General features: G+C 46.3%; 1 protein-coding gene, 1 long non-coding RNA gene and 1 pseudogene across 3 annotated transcripts in view; all 3 read right to left on the bottom strand.

The window, feature by feature from the left end:
* Nucleotides 1-16556, bottom strand: part of LOC308098568 (testis-expressed protein 2-like) — a 29395-nt pseudogene extending 12839 nt beyond the window's left edge. Inside the window, exons 1-12 of the transcript XR_013935140.1 lie at nt 16329-16556; nt 15741-15942; nt 14512-14771; nt 13871-14213; nt 10153-10380; nt 8900-9218; nt 8462-8677; nt 3810-4010; nt 2917-3367; nt 1756-1997; nt 891-1036; nt 324-423 (exon numbers count right to left, since the gene is read on the bottom strand). The product of XR_013935140.1 is annotated as a testis-expressed protein 2-like (transcript). The remainder of the gene's footprint in view (nt 1-323; nt 424-890; nt 1037-1755; nt 1998-2916; nt 3368-3809; nt 4011-8461; nt 8678-8899; nt 9219-10152; nt 10381-13870; nt 14214-14511; nt 14772-15740; nt 15943-16328) is intronic.
* LOC308097871 (histone H3.2-like) overlaps nt 1-22500 on the bottom strand; it is a gene marked incomplete at its 3' end in the record, with an annotated part of 294931 nt that overhangs the window by 106162 nt on the left and 166269 nt on the right. The window lies entirely within an intron of this gene.
* LOC308098104 overlaps nt 16574-22500 on the bottom strand; it is a 19574-nt gene continuing 13647 nt past the window's right edge. The window contains exon 3 of the long non-coding RNA XR_013934260.1: nt 16574-16617. This is a non-coding gene — a long non-coding RNA (uncharacterized lncRNA). The remainder of the gene's footprint in view (nt 16618-22500) is intronic.

Consider the following 22500-nt stretch of genomic DNA (forward strand, 5'->3'; position numbering starts at 1 on the left):
TGTCACTATAATGGATGATGGGAAGGAGAAGTGTGATTACTCTGGCTAATAGAGCCAGGTGGACAGCCCAGAAAGTCTGGACTCCATGAGCAGAAGGCAAGTTGGGGGGGGGGCATCTTAATGCAGATAGAAGAGAGAGTGAGACGGCTGAGGGGATTGGAAGCAAGAGAGAGAGAGAGAGTGTGAGAGTGCGTGTGCGTGTGCGTGTGCGTGTGCGTGTGCGTGTGCGTGTGCATGTGTGTGTGTGTGTGTGTGTGTATACGGTAACCATTTAAACCTTCTATTCTAAGCACTGTCTTAGGGCGTGTCTCTCTCCTCCCTACCTTGCTGGTCCACAGACGGTCTGGAGGAGTGCAGGATCTTGGGGATGGCGAAGCCCATGTCCAGCGCTGTCAGGGTCAGCTCATTCATGAAGTACGGCAGCTGGAAGAGACATGTTGACGCTTCACTAACATATTATGTATACCAACCCAGCACACTCCAGTAGCACAGCGACGGTCTGCAAAAAATTATAATAATAATCTGGACACCAGGCTGCAAGCAAAGTGTGTATGCGTGTATCTTAGAGACGGATGCCAACTTCAATATATGAAAAGAACATGTAACCGTAATTATACATTGAACAAGTAAATGTAAAATACACATAAATTGAACTTTAATTTATTTAACCACTTACACCCTATTCAGAAATGTTAAAAAATATATCTACAAGATCACAATGCATCACACTGCGACATGTTGGGAGCTTGTAGATCTGTTAATTTTTTTAAAACATTTTAACAGGTAATTGCCGATACCAATGTCATCAAAAAAGTCAAATAATAGCCAATAGATCAGACAATCCGCTCTAGTGTAGATTTGTGGGACGTACGTAGACTATCGCCACTCACCCTGATCTTACTGAGTTTCATCTGGATCTTCTTGGAGACGACGTTGGTCCAGTATCTCTCTCCCAGGAAGTCCCAGAAGATTCTTCCCAGCAGAGCGTTGACCCAAGCCTCGGCTTCTCCGCTCTCCTCTGGAACCCCCTGAGCAGCTGATGGTGACATCATGCACATGGAGGAAAGCTAGGCATGTCAACAATTTATCCTAAGTCGGTTAAAATCGATTCAAAATTTAAATGGACTTCATACAAAATGCCCAAAAAAGAAGAAATCCTTGTAAGAGAATTGATAAAAAAAAGAGTTTTCAGTCATTCACACAGTATTGTAAACGAAAAAAACTAAGAAAAGAGAAGAAAATACAGGATTCGTGCGGGGACAGGATGCTACCAAGGTGTTCAAAGGTGTTCTGCTATTAGCCCAACTGTATCCAGGATGGGTTGATTCAGTTATGCATCGATAAGGATTTCTTAATATCTTTTTATTACATGGGCAATAGACCATATTCACACGGCGGCCATATTGGAATTTAACATTGAAAGTGCCGCCACCCGGGGTGGCTACTTTCATTGACTTCATAGAAACATGGCCGCCGTGTGAATATGGTCTATGGCAGTGGTTCTCAAAGTGGGGTCCAGGGACTCTAGCGTTCCTTGAGGGGGTTCTAGATTTAGCCGTACAAGTAAGTCACTCTGACAGTCTACAAATGGAACCAAATGGACCCTAACAGGTCCATTTGGTTCCATTTGTATACTGACATGTAAAAGTTTGAGAACCACTTGGCTATGGCATGGAACGAATCAACACATCATATTCTACATACATATTATTACACAGGCTTGTGATCTATCCACCATGTTGTGTGGTACAGTACCTTCTTGGGCGCTCTGGGGCTGCTCTCGGGGCTGCGTACGGGGCTGCGTACGGGGCTGCAGGTAGCCGTGGGGCTGTCCACCAGGTCCTGGCCGTTCACATACTTGGCCATGTAGACGTTATAGTCCAGCAGCACCTTCTGTTTGGTGGCTCCGCCGTCGTCGGCCTCCACGCCTCCTCCTCCTCCTCCTCCACCCGAAGGGAGGCTGCCGCTGCCGCTGCGACTGGGAGCGGGCGGGAAGGCTAGCGGGGGGGTGGAGGGAAGGGAATGGGTGCAGTGGTGGAGAAAGTACTCACATTTCTTACTTAAGTAAAAGTTTCAATACTGCGATATAGAAATACTCCGTTACAAATAAAAGTCCGGAATTCTAAATGTACTTGAGTAAAGCACGAAAGTGTTGGTATCAAAATATACTTAAAGTACAAAAGTATAAAGTACTCATTATGCAGAATGTCCCAATTCACAAGTTTTCAAATGTATAACAATGTATAAAAAATCTCTTGAAAATAGCAGATCTACAAGCTCACAATGCGTCGTGTTGTGTGGAAATAAGAAAAAAGTCCCCCCCCCTTCTATGTTGCCTAGAACTGGATAATTGATTGAGTTCATGTGATCAGTGACATACGCAAGGTGTACTTTTGGTCAATGATCGATCTCAATCAATTATCCAGTTCTAGGCAACATAGAGGGGGGGGGGGGGGGACTTTTTTCTTATTTCCACAAAACAGCTCTAAGGTGTATTAAAGACATAAGTTCAATGTTGAAAATGAGTGGTATTCCCCTTTACGCTAATATGACAATGCTAATGCAGATTACACCCGCATTCTCTAAACTGTAGTTACTATGGGCAGGCTTTTGATGACAAAAACAATCGAATGATCAATTCTGGCGAGGAGCTTTTTTCCTGCTTTGTGCATGTGGTCACACCCCCCACCCCCCACTCTGACGTCGTTGACCCCAGGCACCTGTGCACTGATTCATGCTTGATGCGCTTATAGCCTCCGTATGGAAGGGCAGTACTGTAGTTACAGAGCTCCATTGCTGATGGCTGTTTAGTTACTGTAGATGCTCCTATAGAACGGTCTTCAGGTAGCCAGCGTATGGATAAATGTGTCTGCCTGCCTGCCTGCCTGAGTGTGTGCGTGTGTGTGTTGAACTGACCACTCTTGGAGACGCCACTCCTCCCGTCTGACTTGAGTCGAGACGCCAGCAGAAAGCGGCGGAACCACTCCTCCTTCTCCCGACCCGTCCTCCCAAACAGGTAGATGGTCAGGTCCACCGGCGCCGCTGGCCTCTTGGGCTCCTCTGCCACGGGGCCCGGGGCCTCAGACTTCTCAGCCTTTTCCTTTTCCGCCTTGTCCAGACTGTCCCCCTTGTCCAAACTGTCCCTTTTGTCCAGACTGTCCCCCTTGTCCAGACTGTCCCTTTTGTCCAAACTGTCCCTCTTGTCCAGTTTGTCCGTCTTCTCGCCGGCTCCGGCCGCCTTGTCGTCCCCTGCCGTGTCTCCCTGGGCCTTGGACATGAAGTCTTCCTGCTTGGCCAGCTGGATGCAGATGGGATACTTCTTGTTCCACACGCGCTTCCTGGCCAGACTCTGGGGCACCAGGTGGATCTGTGAGGGGGAATACACCATGACAAACAACACTGACAAACAACCTGGGGTCCACAGGAGGGGGAGGGGGGGTGAGGCCTTGTCTGTCCAGAGCACAAATCATAACTTGCATTTTTTTGGGGTCACTATACAATAAAAGAGCACTCGCCCCAAAACACGCTCGCCCCGGGTCAAATGTGGAGACCTCGGAACGGTCGCCACCAGGTATTCCTAAACTTAACCTCAGTAAAACGAATATGAGAATACAAGAACCGCTGGGGCTGAGGTTCCGGTGACCTCACTATATTGTCAAAAATAATCAAAAGAAAGTAAAAGTACAATATTTGTCGCTGAGATGTAGTGGAGTAGAAGTTAAAGTACTGCAAACTGGAAATACTCCAGTACAGTGCTTGAGTAAATGTACTTAGTTACTTTTTACACCACTGAGACACACAACACACACCTTGCTGTCGGCCAGGTCGTAGATCTTCTGGCTGATGTAGGTGACGTCGGGTTTGGGCTCGTTGTGCGTGGCGCGGCGTGCCACGTTGCGGTTGGGTTTGGACAGGCGCAGGACGGAGCCCTCCAGACGCACGTACACCGAGTGGGTCAGAGTGGCGTGGTACGTCTCTGGATCGTAGCTCTGGATCTCATTCATCCAGCCCTGTGGAGGGGAGAGGGGGGGGGGGGTGGTGGGGGAGAAAAGGTACTCAAATGTTTCAATCTGGGAACGCATATACTGTGTCCTCGGAGCCAACAACACCACGGAAAGTTAGTGACATTTTAAGTTGTTCTTCCATTATAGAAACAAATGGGCTTATAACCAAAACGATCCATATTCCGTGGGAGAAATGTTGTTAGTGGGAATGAAAACATAGGCGCCCCCACCGGAAGAGTAGGGCTGAGGGCGGACCAAACGGGCCAACATCATGTTATCAACATTCTATTGGGCAGTCCCCCCAGAATCAAATTCAAAGGACACTAGAAAAAGTGCTCCTCGGAGCACAGGTCTCCGCCAGGTCAGGTAGGTTATTGTGGCCTCCTGGTGGCGCTATAATAGGCCAATGTGAAAAGGGTGCCATTTCTTCTTAGGCCTTCCAATCGGACACTGCATTCATGATTTGAGGCATTTTGTTCCAAAAATGTGTTTTGCTAAATTAGACCTGCTGGTAGCGCTATAACAAGCCAATGTGAAAAGGGTGGCATTTTTTCCTCGGCCTAGTGAGAAGGTGCGTGCAAAATTTCACTGAAATCGAATGCTGCGTTGATGACTTGAGGCATTTTGTTCAAAACTAACCAATCCTGCAAACCAATCTTAGCCAATCAGGATAGAATATGGAAAATCGGACAGATCCGTGTTGATCACATGACTATAGAGATACTGTGTACCGATTTGCGTGAGGTTTGGACAAAATCTGTAGGAGTGATATCCAAAAATGTGTCTTGCACAAATCGGCCTCCTGGTGGCGCTATAACAGGCCAATCTGACTAATTTGGGGCAGATGTTCGGCTTTGTCATCCAGGGAGTGTGTGTGCACAGTTTCGCAGCGGCCGGTGCTAACGGTGCCGGAGATTAGCTGTTCACAGACAGACACACGGACGGACGGACAGACAGGGTGCAAAACATACTCTCGCCAGGCCGAAACAAAAAAAACAGCAGAGGGTGCAGTTTTTTTCCTTTTTTTTGATGATGGGTTCCCAGATTGACTGGAGAAGTGTCCAGTACATAAGAGAGGGGGGGTTTAACAGCCTGGCGCTCTCAGCTGATTGTCTTGGGCTCGAGGTGAACCCCCCCTCCCACCCCCTCCCCCCGGGGAGTGTCTGAGGGAGAAATGTAATCTGAGGTGTAGCAGCACACTTAATCCCATCCAGACCTCAACCAAACCACTGGTTTATCAATCCCACAGGGAAGCCTCTTGGTGGAAAACCAATCACATTGAAACAACAGGGGAAATGTCAGCTTCTGACTGCAACACAAGGCCCAATGTCTGACACTAAACCAGTGATGGACAGTAGCCATGTAGCAGCAGCCTGACCAAGTACTTGATATACTGCAGTGGTTTTCAACCTTTTTCATGCCAAGGACCCCTAAATTGAAATACATTTCCCCGCGGACCCCCGTCTGAAAATGTTTTGTGCCAGGGACCCCCAGAAGCAAAGATTTGAGTTAAAAAATATTCGCTTTAAAAAATACATATCTTGGACACATTTTCAAGATTTTTCAAAAATAGCAGATCTACAAGCTCATAGCGCGGCACACTAATTTAGCTGGGGACCCCCTGGTACCCCCCCCCCAAGGACCACTGGTGGTCCGCGGACCACTGGTTGAAAACCACTTGTATACTGCACTCACTGCAGTCATTTTCTAGTATCTTTACCTGAGTATGTCTTTCACTCGACTACATTTTAAATATTGCACTGACTCCACTACAGTTAAAAGAAGAGAGTACTGTATAGTGGTATAGTCCCAAAGGTGGCAGAGGGAGCTCCTTGCCATTAGTTTTATTGTTTTTTATGATTCATGGTGTGTTGCCGGGCAGACTCCATGATGTGGGTGACTCCTCTGTCTTCTGTCTTTGTCAGCAAGGACAGTCTACAGCTGGCAAGGTTGGGAGTGTGGATAATTGTAGGACAACTGCACTATGCAGTGTGGTGTCTATAGGACAACTGCATGTCAGGCATGCCCAAATATGGAATCTAAGCCAGTCTATGGCGCCATATTGATTACATAAGCGTACACTAGATTTGCGGTTATTATTGCGGCCTGTATTTTTATGATCCGACCAACTTCACACCTGGCGCATCACGCCCTCAGGTCCTTGCAGATACGCACGCGAGTTCGAAGTCGGTCGGTTCTCGAGATGCGTGAACTACAGACAAAGACGGACAGTGGGATTTCTGACTGTTCTGAACAAAAGTAAAGCCAAATCATGCTAGTGAAAGACAGTTTCCACTTTTGCTTTGGCAATGTATGTATGCAATGCAATGTATGTTTTCTCCTGCCAATAAAGCCCTTTGAATTGAATTGAATTGATAGGAAGAGGGCCTTTTTTGAGAGCCACATTTTGAGAGCCTCATATTTTGTCCGTGGCAAGCGTTGGTTGAGGCTGTGTGCACTTGTCATCTCTAGCCAGTTAACACCCACAAACCTTCACTGTGACAGCTGTTTGTAAGCTGAGAAAGACAGAGAGCTGAGTGCATGCAGCACTGCAAGTGAGGCGGGGCTGCTACATGTGGCCAACTGTGTGTGTGTGTGTGTGTGTGTGTGTGTGTGTGTGTGTGTGTGTGTGTGTGTGTGTGTGTGTGTGTGTGTGTGTGTGTGTGTGTGTGTGTGTGTGTGTGTGTGTGTGTGTGTGTGTGTGTGTGTGTGTGTGTGTGTGTGTGTGTGTGTGTGTGTGTGTGTGTGTGTGTGTGTGTCACTGCAGAGTGAGAAAAATGCTAAGTTGCTTTCATGACTTTTCTACAGGGCAGAGACGAGACAAAAATGCTGCTGATATTGACAGTGCAGCAAATGAGTATTGAAACTATGTCCAATATTCAGAATATCTTTTTTTGTGACAAAACGTGAGAAGTGAGAACTGGGTATACGGCGTATAGCTTCATATATCTTGAACCACACCAACTGTCCGTGATAGAACTTGCACAAAAAAACTAATTTCACCCACTTGTTTTACTTCTGTAAATCTGTGATGTGAAAATAAAGCTAGTTCTGATCCGTCACTTGTCTGCTTTCGCCATGATGGAACGCGCTGCATGTCCTATGCACAACCAAGAAATATCTAAGGTGTAGTTAAATAAGTATCTCCATAGCTACGCCTCACTCACTACTACAGACTTACTACAGACAGACAGACAGACAGACAGACAGACAGACAGACAGACAGACAGACAGACAGACAGACAGACAGACAGACAGACAGACAGACAGACAGACAGACAGACAGACAGAGACGCCGTGCTGATGCTCTCATCATGTGTACATCCTCTATGCAGGGTGTGGGGCGAGGCTGAAGCTGAAGTCAGCTGCAGTTAGAGGCCGTCCATCCATCTCATGTACTGACAGCCAGGCCAAACAACAGGCTTGGACATCTATCTGCCTAGCTTTGCTTTGAGCATCATAAACAGATGTCAATTTTCACAGAATGTGACTTGAAATCTAACTTGAAAATGTTAACTCTTTATAGCACAAAGGAAAGTAGTCAAAGTACAGTTTGATTTTCTTTTAAACAGTTGTTTGTGTTTTGAAAAGAGGTTGAATTTTCACAGAGAATAAAAGCATCAACCAATACTGTAGGTACTGTTTGACAATTTGGCCAATGTTTGATTTTTTAAATAGTATAGTTTGTTGGTTTCTTTTGATGTAGTAATGGTCTTATCTTTAGGTTTTTTATTTTTTATTTTAGAGGTATTAAAAAAAGGTATTCAAAGTCCTTAAATTGTATCTTTATAAATGTGCAGATACCCTGTACTGTACACACTTATACTGTATGTTAGTTTGTTTACTGTTGAGAGAGAAAACAATGTTGCACATTAAGCTAATGGTCTGGGGACCCCCCCAAATCGTTTGGGGACCCCCAGGCTGAGAACCACTGATCTAAAGTAGGTGCTGGGCCCACAGAAGACAGCGATAAAAACATGAAAGACGCTCCGCACACTGCGGCTCCCTTAAGTGCAGTTAACTGACCCACCAGCGCCAGTGTGCCTGTACTGTAGTCTAACTCTGAAGAACAGCATTAGCTACAGTGTGATGTACTGTATCTTTATCCATATTTTATACTTTGGCTATTCAAAAATAGCAGATCTACAAGCTCATAGCGCGGCACCGAGTGCCGCACTACGAGCTTGTAGATCTGCTATTTTTTGGAAAAAAAAAATCGAAAATGTGTGGAAATCTATCAATCTTTTTTTAATTAAAAGGCTAAGATTTTATACTCAAATCTTTGCCTCTGGGGGTCCCTGGCACAACATATTTTCAGGTGGGGGCCCGCGGCCACATATCAATTTGGCGGTCCTTGGCACAAAAAAAGGTTTGAGAACCACACTGCCTTGCAGCAGCACCTTTATTAAGGGAGCTATAGTTTTCTTTTACGAGCGCATAACGTCCTCCGCCCTCACCTTGAATATGGCCGGTTGTTTGATGTCCAGCTGGGCCAGGTTCCAGTGGTCCCCCCTCCTCCTCCTCCTCCTCCTGCTCCTCAGCCTGGACGCAGAGGACCCCCGCTGGGCGGACAGCCAGAGCACCAGGGCCGCCAGCATGAAGCCCCCCACCACGCCGTGGACCACCGCGCACACGTAGGGAGGCAGGGGCAGCACCAGATACCAGTACACCACCTGGGTAAGATAATATAAGACCTATTTATTGATCCTGTGAGGGGAAATTCAGTCACCAACGGCAACACAGCAGTTAATGGAAACGACTCACTGACTTTATTGTGTTCTATCCTTGATGTTTCTGCGAGAAGTATGTACCGGTACATACACCATGTGTTTTTCTGTTAAATATAACATGTAAAAGAATCTAATCAATCCAAAAAAAAGAGTCTAAAACTGCACCTGGGTGAGTAGGACGAGGGCGGTCACAGGCACGGGGTCCGCCTCTTCCTCCTCTTCCTCCTCTCCCTCCTCTTCCTCGGTATCGAGTTCGCTGCAGAACCCGGTGCTGCCGGCGGCGCCACGGTGCGTCAGCCGCCTCGCCCCAGCGGTGGTGGTGGTGGTGGCGGTGGCGCCCCCCCGGGGCTGCGGCTCGCCGTCGGGCGTCTCCGTGTCGGTACACAGCTCAAAGTCTTCGCTGTACAGCTCGCAGAAGTCGTCGTCTTCCTGACGAGCCACCAGGGCCGACATGGAGCAGCGACCCAGTGTGAGAGAGGGAGACCTGGGGAGAGAGAGAGAGAGAGAGAGAGACCCAGTGTGAGAGAGGGAGACCTGGGGAGAGACGCAGTGTTGATTTTGTCGACTAAAACTGTGATGAAAAATGTTGGTCGACTACCTTTTTTCACTGAAGAAAACTAGGCTACGATGACTTAAGGTCCTTACACGCGAATTCTTCATGCGAATAAATATGTTTTTTTTTAAAACCTTATAAAGTCAATGCAAGCGTCCACATCAGTTTCGCGAAGCGAAATAGCGTCTTTTAATTATTCGGAACGGTGTGTAAGGACCTTAAGACTAAAACTAACTATATTGACAATTTCGTCAACAAATAAAAACTAGACTAAAATGTTAGTGAGGGATCTAGTGGAGAAGAGATCCAGTAGAACTAAAAGACAAGTCATTTAATGTTTGGTTGTGCTCGGGTGTTGCGCTCTGAAAATAGCAGATCTACAAGCTCACACGTGTCGCGTTGTGTGAGCTTGTAGATCTGCTATTTTCAGCATGCAAGCAAGTGTAAAATCAGCCATTACGACGCCATCAAGGCACCACCAACATACATTGTAGTCGACTAAATCAACTGTAGATTTAGTCGACTATAATCTTATGATATTTAGTCGACTAAAACTAGACGAAAACTAAAACATTTCAGATGACAAAATCTACAAAGTAAACAGTAACTGAAGTTTTCAAATAATTGCAGTGAATTAAAAGTACAAGATTTTCCTCTGAGATGTAGTGGAGTAGAAGTAAAAGTACTGAAAATTGGAAATACCCCAGTAAAGTAAAAATACTTAAGTACAGTACTTGAGTAAATTAACTTAGTTACTTTACAACACTGGAATTCACGTGTCCGGGATGGTTTACCAGGCTACTTAAAGTACAGTACTCGAGTAAATACTTTAGTTAAAGTACTTTAGTTACTTTCCACCACTGACCTGGGGAGAGCAGAGGTCTGTACGAGGCTGGCCACCAGGGGCGCCGACCCCGTCGACGCCGCCAGAGACGGGAAGGAGAAGAAGACAGAGTCGTGGTGGGTGTGGCTCTCGTCGGTGGGAGTGTCCTCCTCTTCCTCCCCGTCCCCCGCCTCCTCCTCCTTGATGCTGTAGCTGTTGCCCTCGGCGACGTGGCCGTTGACGGACGCCGTGGCGCTGAGCTCCGTGGCGCTGTCGGGAGAGAGAGACCAGGTTTATCAGAGTTCACTAGAGACCAGGTTTATCAGAGTTCACTAGAGACCAGGTTTATCAGAGTTCACTAGAGACCAGGTTTATCAGAGTTCACTAGAGACCAGGTTTATCAGAGTTCACTAGAGACCAGGTTTATCAGAGTTCACTAGAGACCAGGTTTATCAGAGTTCACTAGAGACCAGGTTTATCAGAGTTCACTAGAGACCAGGTTTATCAGAGTTCACTAGAGACCAGGTTTATCAGAGTTCACTAGAGACCAGGTTTATCAGAGTTCACTAGAGACCAGGTTTATCAGAGTTCACTAGAGACTAGGGTTTAACATTTTCCGGGAAATAGCTCATTTTAATTCCCGGGAATTTTCAGACCTTTTCCCGGGCTTCCCGGGAATTCCCGTTAAAGGGTAAAAAAAAAAAAAAGTACCCACTAAAATGCATTTATATGTAGATACTTAAATAGACAATTTTATATTGAGGTGCCCAAATGTCCCTATTGTGTCCACCTATGAACTTGCACTAATAATGACTTAAGTTGATTTTTTAAATCATATAAATATAATATATAAATATAATATAGTGCCCTGGCGGAGATCTGCCCTGTTGCGCAGCAGCGGGTGAAGACAATTAACTTAAACGAGGAGCTGCGCTGTGCACCCAACACGCACTCAAACAATGTCAAACTCTAGCTGCTGAAATAATTGTTCCATTTGTATCATTATTGACAAGAGAATTTGCTAAAGGATTATTTATTTATTGTCCATCAGAGCGCCGGTGAGGTCACAGCTTATCTCTACTTTTGTAGGATATTGATTTATTTGATAGCCTAAACTTGTAATTTGTTTGCAGTTATTAATTTATATTAGGCTACTTGCTGGATATTAAGACTCCATTCTGGGATGTTGGCTGTATGTTGTCAAATGTATTAATCTATATTTTGTTGTTGATCAAATGTCGGGTTTTGTAGTGTGATTTTGATGTGCACATGCATGCGCTGCCACTGACAATCAATGAGACAGACAGCTGTTGTGCAGTTCACTTGTTCTACTGGGTAGAGGGTAGTTCTAGTAAAATGGTAGTTTGAACGTTCTAAAATGCAAGTGTAGGTAGGGTAGGCTACATTAATGATGATAAAAAAATCGGACCACCGACCACATCGGTCTAATTCTCTCTCTCTCTCTCTCTCTCTCTCTCTCTCTCTCTCTCTCTCTCTCTCTCTCTCTCTCTCTCTCTCTCTCTCTCTCTCTCTCTCTCTCTCTCTCTCTCTCTCTCTCGCACGCGCTCTCTCTTGCTCTCTCTCTCTCTCCAGTCTCTCCTCTCTCTCTATCAAAAGCATTGCTTGGCTTGTGCGCATTTTAAGCTGGAAAATAGGCTCGAAATCAAACCTACCCACTGTTTATGCAGCGTTTCACTTGATGTTGAATCTCAACTAGTCAACTGGTGTCTACCGTTTGACAGCAGAGGAAACGGTGAAATCAGCGTGCGCAGGGCAGTCAGGGGGGCATCACGGCCACTTGTGTTTTATTTTGTTCATTACTGTTACATTCAGTGCGTCCCATATTGGTTCTCACAACGGGACGATGGGACCCTGCCCTGGTCGGCAATGCGGCAAGTAACTTGGCTAATTATAATAGTAATTCCTCCGCGCTGTAGATAGGCCTTTCTACTAATTGTATTCATTTCTAACAAGAAAAAAAAAAAAACGGGATCCCGGGAACCGAAGTCAGTTCCCGGGACGGTAAATAACCTCGGGATTCCCGGGATTCCCGGGATTCCCGGGATTCCCGCATCCCGGGATTCCCGGTGTTAAACCCTACTAGAGACCAGGTTTATCAGAGTTCACTAGAGACCAGGTTTATAAGAGTTCACTAGAGACCAGGTTTATCAGAGTTCACTCTGTCGGGAGGAGAGACCAGGTTTATCAGAGTTCACTCGTGGAGGACCAGAGGGAGCGCAGTGCCCGGCGTCCAGTAGGTCGGATAGGTGGTTGTCCAGAAGAACCGCCGATCCCACCAAAATGCCCATATGTCCCACATTATAAAAAACCAATTAAAACTAGGGATGTTCGATATTGACATTTTTACCGATATCCGATATACCGATATTGTCCAACTCCTAATTTCCGATACCGATATCAACCGCTACCGATATATGCGAGTTTTTTCACCAAAAGTCAACTAATTGTCAGGTAACAACATTGCAGATCTAATTAAATAAAATAGCTATAATATCAATATACTGTAATATCTAATACATCTAATATGATACAGTGATGTTGTTAGGTTTTCAATAAAGTGAGTCCCAGGACTCACTGGTGGTCATTTGAATGAGTCCCACTAATCTTAGAAGAGATGTTGGCCTATTTGACATAGCCTGGTAAACCCTCCCTCCGGAAATCTCATTTCCATTTGATTTCAGGAGTGAGTCTGGCCTGATCGCCCATTCTGCAATATTGGCTGTGTACACCAAATGGACGAGCCTATCAGCGTCGTCGCACATCGTTCTGTGATTGACAGCGACAGTTGGCCAATCAGGTGGCGAGTTCGAGTGAGCCCGAATGGCACCGAGTGCAGCCTGAATGCAGCCGACAAAACACGAACGGCAGCCATCTTTTCTTCCGCTATTTTCTCTGTTGTTTTTTTTACTTCAAAAAGCTCTCAAACTTCTATTTTGAGGCACGGAATTTACTTATAAGATATCGTTTGGATAGAATTGAGTTGTTTAACTTCATATATGTGGTCAATTAATCATGACAGAGCCTATTTAAAAATTAAAATTTAGAGAACCGGTAGGGGCGGGCAGTGACATGCATGTATCCGAATAGGGCAACCCATTTTGAGCATGGCCGTCTCAAAAGTCCCGTTGCGTCACATTAGTCTGGTGAACTGCTGATTGGCTGAAGGGGAAAAACGATCATTGGCTGAAGGGGTTGTCAGTCAACGGTATTACTCCCGCCCAACTCCAGCCCACAGCCAATATTGCAGAATGGGCGATCAGGCCAGACTCACTCCTGAAATCAAATGGAAATGAGATTTCCGGAGGGAGGGTTTACCAGGCTATATTTGACAGTGCAGAAGCATAATTGCTCTGATGCCTATAACATTAACGAGCGTCAACGAGCGTCAGCTGGACACAGACACACACACCTGACCTCTGCAGTGCTCTGATTTGAAAGTGACTGGAGTCTGTCTCATTTCTCTGCAAAAGCCCTTGAATATGATGGAATATGATTAAGGATTACTGTGATTATGGTACTCACACCATACAGTAAGAACTCCTGTAACTTATTAAAATAATAAAAAAATAATTAAAAACAAATAAATAATAATAATAAAAAACCTAAAAAACATGCCAATATTAAATTTTTATGCTAATATCGGCTGATAATATCGGAGATACCTAATTAAAACTTTTAATTGAAGAAAAAATGTAAGAGATTAAGTCAAAAGGAAAAAAAAGAAAACTAAGTACTGTACCTGCTGGAGAGCGACTTGACCCGCTGGACGGCCGAGGAGGAAGAGGAGGAGGGCGTCTCGTCTCCCATCATCTTGCTGAAGAGCTGCAGCCGGTCAGACATGGCCTCCGAGAAGCGGCGCTTGGTGTCCTCGATGCGGGCCTCCACCTCCTCCTGCACCTTGAAGAAGGAGCGTCCGTCCGGCGGGGTGAGCGGGGAGGAGGGCGCCGTCTTGGAGTCGCCCCCCACGCCGGCGGCGGGGACCACGGGCGCCGTGCCGGTGTACAGGCGGGGCTGCGAGAACTGCTTGAAGAGCTGGACGTGGCGGCGGGACTCCAGCGGCGAGCGCTGGGACGACGCCGTCACTGACAGAAGAGGAGGAGGAGGAGGAGGAGGAGGAGGAGGAGGAGGAGGAGGAGGAGGAGGAGGAGCAAGGCTTTTATAGTTACCCCATTAAAGGAGTAGTTCACCCCCAAAAATTACGTATTTTCTATCAATTACACACGCATTGAATTCATGGAGATTTGTTTAGTTTTTTTGGACCACAATTCTTTTACGAGACGATTCTAAGATGACCCAATGTTATTCTCCATAGAGAAATAACTTCCACGACCCAGGGGATGAACGAGTGACATCAGGACTTCTGTACTAGTCTGTACTGACCTTGTGGAGCAGGAGCTGTGGTGGGGAGATGATGGAGCTCCTGCTGCTCTGACGGAGGAGGAGGAGGATGAGGAGGAAGGGGAGGAGGAGGAGCAGCAGGCTTGCTGGCGTCGGCGGAGAGAGACTTGACGAAGGAGATCATCAGGTCTCGGCGCCGGGGGGGCGGGGCGTGCGCCGGAGGAGGCGGGGCTTCCACGTCGTTGGAGAGCGTCCTGACCAGGCTGAGGAAGGGCTTGGACGAGGCCAGGGTGGAGGAGGACCTGCAACGTGATAGGCCAGTCACAGTTACGAACGCAATTATCTGAGATGAGCACAGTTATTTTTGCTTATTACACGGCTCGGTTGAATGCTTGATTCTGATTGGTCAATCGCTGAATTCAGCGGCGTGTTATTTCTGGATAATGACCGATGAGCTCTATAACAGCCCCTCTGTCTAATCAAAGACTCAGAGCACCTGCTCATATCAACCTGTCTGATCAAAGACTCAGAGCACCTGCTCATATCAACCTGTCTGATCAAAGACTCAGAGCACCTGCTCATATCAACCTGTCTAATCAAAGACTCAGAGCACCTGCTCATATCAACCTGTCTGATCAAAGACTCAGAGCACCTGCTCATATCAACCTGTCTGATCAAAGACTCAGAGCACCTGCTCATATCAACCTGTCTGATCAAAGACTCAGAGCACCTGCTCATATCAACCTGAGCTGCTTGATGTTATGCTGTATCCAACATGACAGCCATGTAAACAAACACACCATGTCATTTACAACTATTGCTCTCAAGAATGTTTTAGAAAACATTTGAAGCGATAAATAGACAATCCAGTAACCGAAAATGTATTCTATTTGATCCACTGAACTTCCTTGTTTTCCAAGCCGACTATGTCCGCCCAGCGCAACACTTATGGAATACTTTCATTGCCATAAGCAAGGAAATACTTTGTTTTGTTGTTACTATTGGGTCAATTTATAAATGTAATTGTCAGCGCACTGGTCGTTGTTTAAAAATATCAATTATCCCTTGCGTAATCGTCAGAATTTGATTTCCATTCGTCTGTATCCGTATTTTATCTGTTTTATCTGTTATCTATAGCGCCGTGATTTAAAGATGTTTTGCCAATATGTTGATCATTTCAACAAGTGTGATCTTTTCAACCTCTAATCTATGATTATTTGCATAAAAAATGTATGGTCAACTGAAACGTCACCATGGTGACAAACCCATACCTGCCCGGTGACGAGGAGGTGGAGCGTTCGGAGGAGGGCCAAGAGGAGCTGGTGGGGGGCGTGGAGCCGAGGGGGGAGTGGGAGGAGGAGGAGGAGGAGGAGGAGGCGGGGACGATGGCCACGGCCGGAGAGGAGGCATGCGGCGGCACGGGCCGCGAGGACGAGACGGCGGCAGAGGACACCTCCTCGCTGGCCTCCAGGCCTGTGAGAAATAAGCAACCAGGTCCATGAAAACAAGCCCAAAAGAAGCAACTAATTTTTGGTTTTGAAATGACGGAGATCTCCCTCAATGGCAGTGAATGTGTTAAAACAAATCCCCCCACAAAAAAAAAAAGCTAAACATTTTGAATATTTTGCAAAACATTTTAACACAAATCTGGTACGGGGGTCCTTCTGGCACAAATACATGTTAATTTTGGGGGTCCTGGAGGTGCAAATGTTGCAGAACCACTGGTTTAAACAACATTAAGAAAACAAGCCCAAATAAGCAACTACACACAAACAAGCCCCAAAAACCTTACAAGCAACTTTATAGGGAGAAAAAAAAGCCCAAAGTCGCTTATAATAAGCAGACCTGGCAACACTTGCCTGTGTCCTCCAGGGGGTCCCCGGGGCCCCCCGGGGCAGGAGGCAGCGGGGGCCCGTAGAGCTCCTCGTCATCGTCCTCTTCCTCCTTCCCCAGGGCGGAGAAGTGGATGGTGATGGTGTCTCTGGAGACGGGACGGAGCGCTGCACCTGCAGCTTGGGTCCGGGGGCGTGGCGCTGAGGGGGCGTGTCTGCGTGCTGCTGCTTGCCACTCCCCCTGCCGCCGCCCCCACCCCCTCTGCTGCCGCCTCCCCCCTGGCTAGTCATCACCACACTGGGAGGGGCTTACAGCCTGGAGGGAGAGAGAGGGAGAGAGGGAGAGAGAGAGAGAGAGAGAGAGAGAGAGAGAGAGAGAGAGAGAGAGAGAGAGAGAGAGAGAGAGAGAGAGAGAGAGACAGAGAGAAAGAAAGAGAAGAGAAAGAGAGAGAGAGAGAGAGAGAGAGAGAGAGAGAGAGAGAGAGAGAGAGAGAGAGAGAGAGAGACAGAGAGAAAGAAAGAGAGAGAAAGAGAGAGAGAGAGAGAGAGAGAGAGAGAGAGAGACAAACAGACACAGAGAGAGAGAGAGACACAGAGAGAGAGAGAGAGAGAGAGAGAGAGAGAGAGAGAGAGAGAGAGACACACAGAGAGAGAGCATTTGAATGTTATATTTATGAACTTAAAGGGTTAAGTGTACAACCATTTTTAAAAAATGCATACATAATACTACACCGGATAAGAACAAAAAAAAACATACAGGACAGGGACAGGGACAGGACAGGACAGGACAGGACAGGACAGGACAGGACAGGACAGGACAGGACCGGACAGGACCGGACCGGACCGGACCGGACCGGACCGGACCGGACCGGACCGGACGACAGGACCGGACGACAGGACAGGACAGGACAGGACAGGACAGGACAGGACAGGACAGGACAGGACAGGACAGGACAGGACAGGACAGGACAGGACAGGACAGGACAGGACAGGACAGACAGCACAGCACAGCACAGCACAGCCTGTGGGCGGTCAGCTCTGCTCTGTGTTCAGCCTCATATTAATGCCAGAGCGCCGGACTTCCATTAGCTCTGATTATGATGACTGACTGGCTCTGTTCCTGTGTCCTGCTGGCCTGCACACCCTGCCCCCCCCCCCCCCCCCAAAAAAAAACAAACAAAAAAACAATTAACCACTTTCAATCTGCCGTTACTATATTTGGGGCATACCATTATAAGGGTGAAAATTATCACACTTTTTCACAAACAAAAATAATTTAAAAATAATCTATTAGCATAAAATGGCTGATCTACAAGATGGTACATCGGTTTAAAAACAGAAAGCATATTTTATATTAGCAATTTCATAATTATGCCGGATATGTGTAGGCTTCCTTGTTCAGACAGCTAGGTGACTTCAGCTTCAAATATTTGCATACAAAAACAACATCTCCACTTCCCTCGCACACGTACACAAGTACACACTTGTGTACGTACGCAACAACAACACACAGGCACATGCACACTCACTCACTCACACACACACACACACACACACACACACACACACACACGCACGCACACACACGCGCACACACACACACACACACACACACACACACACACACACACACACACAGTGATGGCAAAGCCCCAGTGATCATACAAAGGAGTGTATTGTACGTTAGCAACACAGTGGAAGCAGCGCAACGCAAACAATAGTAGATTAATTAATTGGTAAAACTCAACAAGTGCTTCAGGATACAGATCACGGGCACAGGAAGCATCGCCTCCTCCATATATGGCGACAGCCAATTATCACAGAGACTCAACAGAATTCTGCCAATGCCTTAGCACAGGGGTTCCCAAAGTTAAATTAAATTCACGATCTTTGAAGAGACGCAGAAGCCACGACGTGCACGCGGATGTAAACAAAAAGCGTCCGGGGGGTGGGGGGATCGGCCGCGATCGGCCATTTTTACACAGAACTAGGACGGCACCCTAGTCGGGTTTCTTCTGTCATTGACTATGTTGTACAAACTTTATTGTCATGTCTCAAAAGAGGGTGTATGTATTTTGACAAAAGAGAGGATTCAGTTTCTTACTTCAAGTTAAAGTATCAATACTGCAATATAGAAATACTCTGTTACAAGTAAAAGTCCAGAATTCTAAATGTACTTGAGTAAAAGTACAAAAGTATTGGCATCATAATGTACGGTACTTAAAGTACCAAAAGTAAAAGTACTCATTATGCAGAATGTCCCATTTCAAGTTTTCAAATGTATAAAAATATTGTGAAAATAGCAGATCTACAAGCTCACAATGCGTCGCATCGCGACGCATTGTGAGCTTGTAGATCGGCTATTTTCAAATGGCCGAAATGTATATGGGGCTGAAGTGGTTCATGTTTGTTTTGTTTTGTAATAATAATAAAAATCTGCAAATTAATTAGTAACTAAAGTTTTCAAATAATTGTAGTGGAGTAAAAGTATATTTGCCTCTGAGATGTAGTGGAGTAGAAGTAAAAGTATAGAAAATTGGAAATACTCAAGTAAAGTACAAATACCTCAAAATTGTACTTAAGTACAGTACTTGAGCACATGTATCTAGTTACTTTACACCACTGGTATATTGATACTTGTCCTGGCTAATTGCTGTATTGGCACAAAACATTCTCAGATGGGGTCCGCGGGCCAAACACATTTTCAATCAATTTGGGGTCCTCGGCATGAAAATGTTTGAGAACCCACTGGGTTGGAGTTCAGCCCTAGGAGTGTTGAGTGGGAGGAGTAGGACGAAGGCTCTACGTCCTCCCGGTGGGGGCTCCTCACTGGCAGGTGAGTCAGTAGGATACAACAGCAGTGACAACACAGAAATATGTGTGGAGAGGAATCAATTGGCATAACGACTACATTGGGGAGAGAAAAAGGGGGTAAAAAATAATTGGCTACTAAAAAAAAAGAAAAAAAGAAAGGACAGTAATGGAAGCACTGTGTGTGTGTGTGTGTGCGTGTGCGTGTGCGTGTGCGTGCGTGTGTGTGTGTGTGTGTGTGTGTGGCTTTAACTGCTTCTGCTAGGGGCACAATAGAGAAAGAAAGGGTTGCATTGTGTGTGTGAGAGAGAGAGAGAGAGAGAGAGAGAGAGAGAGAGAGATAGAGAGAGAGAGAGAGAGAGAGATAGAGAGAGAGAGAGATAGAGAGAGAGCGCAGAGACACATCGACAGAGAGAGACCACATGAAAGATAAAACAGAGAGCTGGAATATGAAAGCCACAGGGTGCATTTAGAGGTTGCGGACGACCTTTCAGGCTTTGAAGAATTCACTCGAAGACGGACAGCAAAAACAATGTCTGCTTTTGATGTGAGATGAGACGTACAGCAAGAAAGAGAAACTCAGAGAGAGAGACAGAGAGACAGAGAGACAGACAGACAGACAGACAGACAGACAGACAGACAGACAGACAGACAGACAGACAGACAGACAGACAGACAGACAGACAGACAGACAGACAGACAGACAGAAAGTGGGTGTTAAGGTTTCGTTTAGGGTGCAGATTTTCGGCAAACATTTGGCGAAAACACCCGATCTACAAGCTCGCAATGTGTTGCAGCGGGTCTGCTATTTTCGGCAAAGAGATTTCGTGTAGAGGAATAAAAGAAGCGGGTCAAGGATAGAGCCCTGGGAGACCCCTGGTTTAAGTGGTTCACCACAAGGGAACCTGGACTACTCTCCAAACCACCTCAAAAAATGTTAAAGCAATCAACCAGTAATTACTATTCCACTGCTCAGCCAATCCTCAGTGGAGGTGTGTTTTCTCTCACACCCCCCCACCCGCACCCCACCCCCGAAAGAAATACAATTAATCAGGGAGATCACAATTCCACCATTTGTGATCATTAACACCCCAGTGCATTAATGTATCGATCACTTTTCCGATTAATCAAATCATTAAATAGATTAGTTTGATTAACTGTTGCAGCCCAAGTGTGCATGTTCAAGTGTGTGGGGGACAGAAAGAGAGAAAGACAGAGAAGACAGAAGGTACAGTATAAGAAAAGGTTGCTGTGTTGCACTGATGATCAAAGTCTGAAGGACGAAGCTGATCAAGGTGACCGAGTAGAGAGAGAGACAAAACACTTCCGAGTGTCCCTGCATGTGGCTTTAGGAGAACGCAGCCAACAGCGAGCCTCAGCCAAAAGGGACAAAGAGTCCCTCGCTGTGCCAACACACAAGCTTACCGCTAGCCCATGACGTCACACAGGAGGGGGGCCGTGGTGAGTGGTCACGACTCACAGACATACGTGTCAATGTCCTCACACAAACTGCAGATAAAGACAGATATCATCTCTGCATGTCGGGTGGAAACCTCCTTATGTCCAAAACTGTTACTTTTCAGGATTCAAATTCAAAATTAGCAGATCCACAAGCTCAAAACACGTGGCTTATTAGCGCCGCGTGACAGGGACCATTCAAACATGTTATAATGTGTTTTCCATCTTGAGGGATCGATAACAAAGTGAAGCAGACAAACACACATTATAAATGGGGTTAGTTTGTGCAGAGACATCTACGGTAATCTGGGTTTTTGGCACGATACGCCGGTAGACTTGGTCCAAGCAGGCAGGGGGGGGGGGGGGGCGGATGGTGTTAATCACGGTCCTCCTCGTTGACCTCAAAATGTAATTGTGGATTTTGCAAGCGACACACCCACTACTGCACCTCTCCACCCACATCATGGCAAGTCCCCAAAATACCAAACACACGCTGGCAGGGGGGAAACAGACGGCACAGAGAAAATGTCACATCACCCGTCGGTTGCACCGCGCGCCTCACACCAGAGATGAGGTCTTCTGAGAGATACAAAACTGTTAAAGAGGTGGTGCCATGGTTTTGCACTTTTTCTGTTTTTCATGTGTCTATGAGGTTGATAGAACATCATTAAGCCCCCTGGAGGTGTTTTTATGGTGTTTTATGTCTTCTCTGACTATTTTGAGTTTCTACCTGGAGGCTGAAACCTTGAGGGTCGAACGTGCCAATAGAGAAACAGCGCTTTAGTGACATAGTAAAAACATACCCTCCCCCTCATTATCATAACACAACAGGTGTGGGCATGAGGAGGAGGAGGGACTAGGACAGGTGGGTGGTGCTAAGGTGGTGGAGGAGGTGCTAAGGTGAGAACCAGGTATACTTAATGAACTGGAGGCGTGTCCACATAAAAACATAATTTTAGCAATTTCTGTACACTTTTTTGAAAAAAATCTTCTTCCTAGTATAACCATAATACCTGATGATTATGTTTTAGGGGGGGAAAAAATCACTGAAAATCACGGCACCCCCGTCTTTAAGCTCTGAGTAGTCTCGCGTGGCCAGACTGTTGCCTCCCACAATTTTCAAATGTTTCCGGTCATACAGTCTGGGGATCATGATTAAAATATAAAGCGGATGTGAAGCGGATGCTTAGCAGAAATGGAAATAAAAACATTAAATGTATAGATATTTTAAAATATATTTTCGTGAACGGAAGTGGCCCGTTTCCTCCCTCGGATTTCGGGAGGTGTAGTTCCAGACTCTATATAGCATTTTGGAGATTGTGGAACGCGAGCCTAAGCACTGAGTGATACAAAACTGTTACTGGTACCAATCTGGTGATGCTTTATGCAGCCTGGTTGAGGAGAGGAGAGGAGAGGAGAGGAGAGGAGAGGAGAGGAGAGGAGAGAGGAGAACAGATGAGAGGAGAAGAGAGGAGAGGAAGGAGCTGGCAACGAGACAACAATTTCATCCAATTAATCAAAGCAACCAGGGCCACTCTAATCAGCTAAAGGCAAGCACACCAGGAGAGGAGAGGAGAGGAGAGGAGAGGAGAGGAGAGGAGAGGAGAGGAGAGGAGAGGAGAGGAGAGGAGAGGAGAGGAATAACAGCACAAGAAGAGGGATGGGCATGTAACAACGGGGGGGGGGGGGGGGGATATAACGCATACCCAATATGTAATGAAGAGGATTATTGAAAACATGGATAGTATAGATTCTATTTACATGTGTAACAGTAACAGAGGATGACATAATAAGGTATTAGGTACTGCAAAGAGGAAGCATCTAAGTCAGTGACAATGGTCTACAGCAGGGGTCTTCAACATTTTCAGGCCAAGGACCCCCTAGCTGAGAGAGAGATGAAGCAGGGACCCCCTCTATATTGTGTGTGTCA

The sequence above is a fragment of the Gymnoscopelus braueri genome (assembly GCF_963280865.1).
Source record: "Gymnoscopelus braueri genome assembly, chromosome: 13".
Taxonomy (NCBI): Eukaryota; Metazoa; Chordata; class Actinopteri; order Myctophiformes; family Myctophidae; genus Gymnoscopelus; species Gymnoscopelus braueri.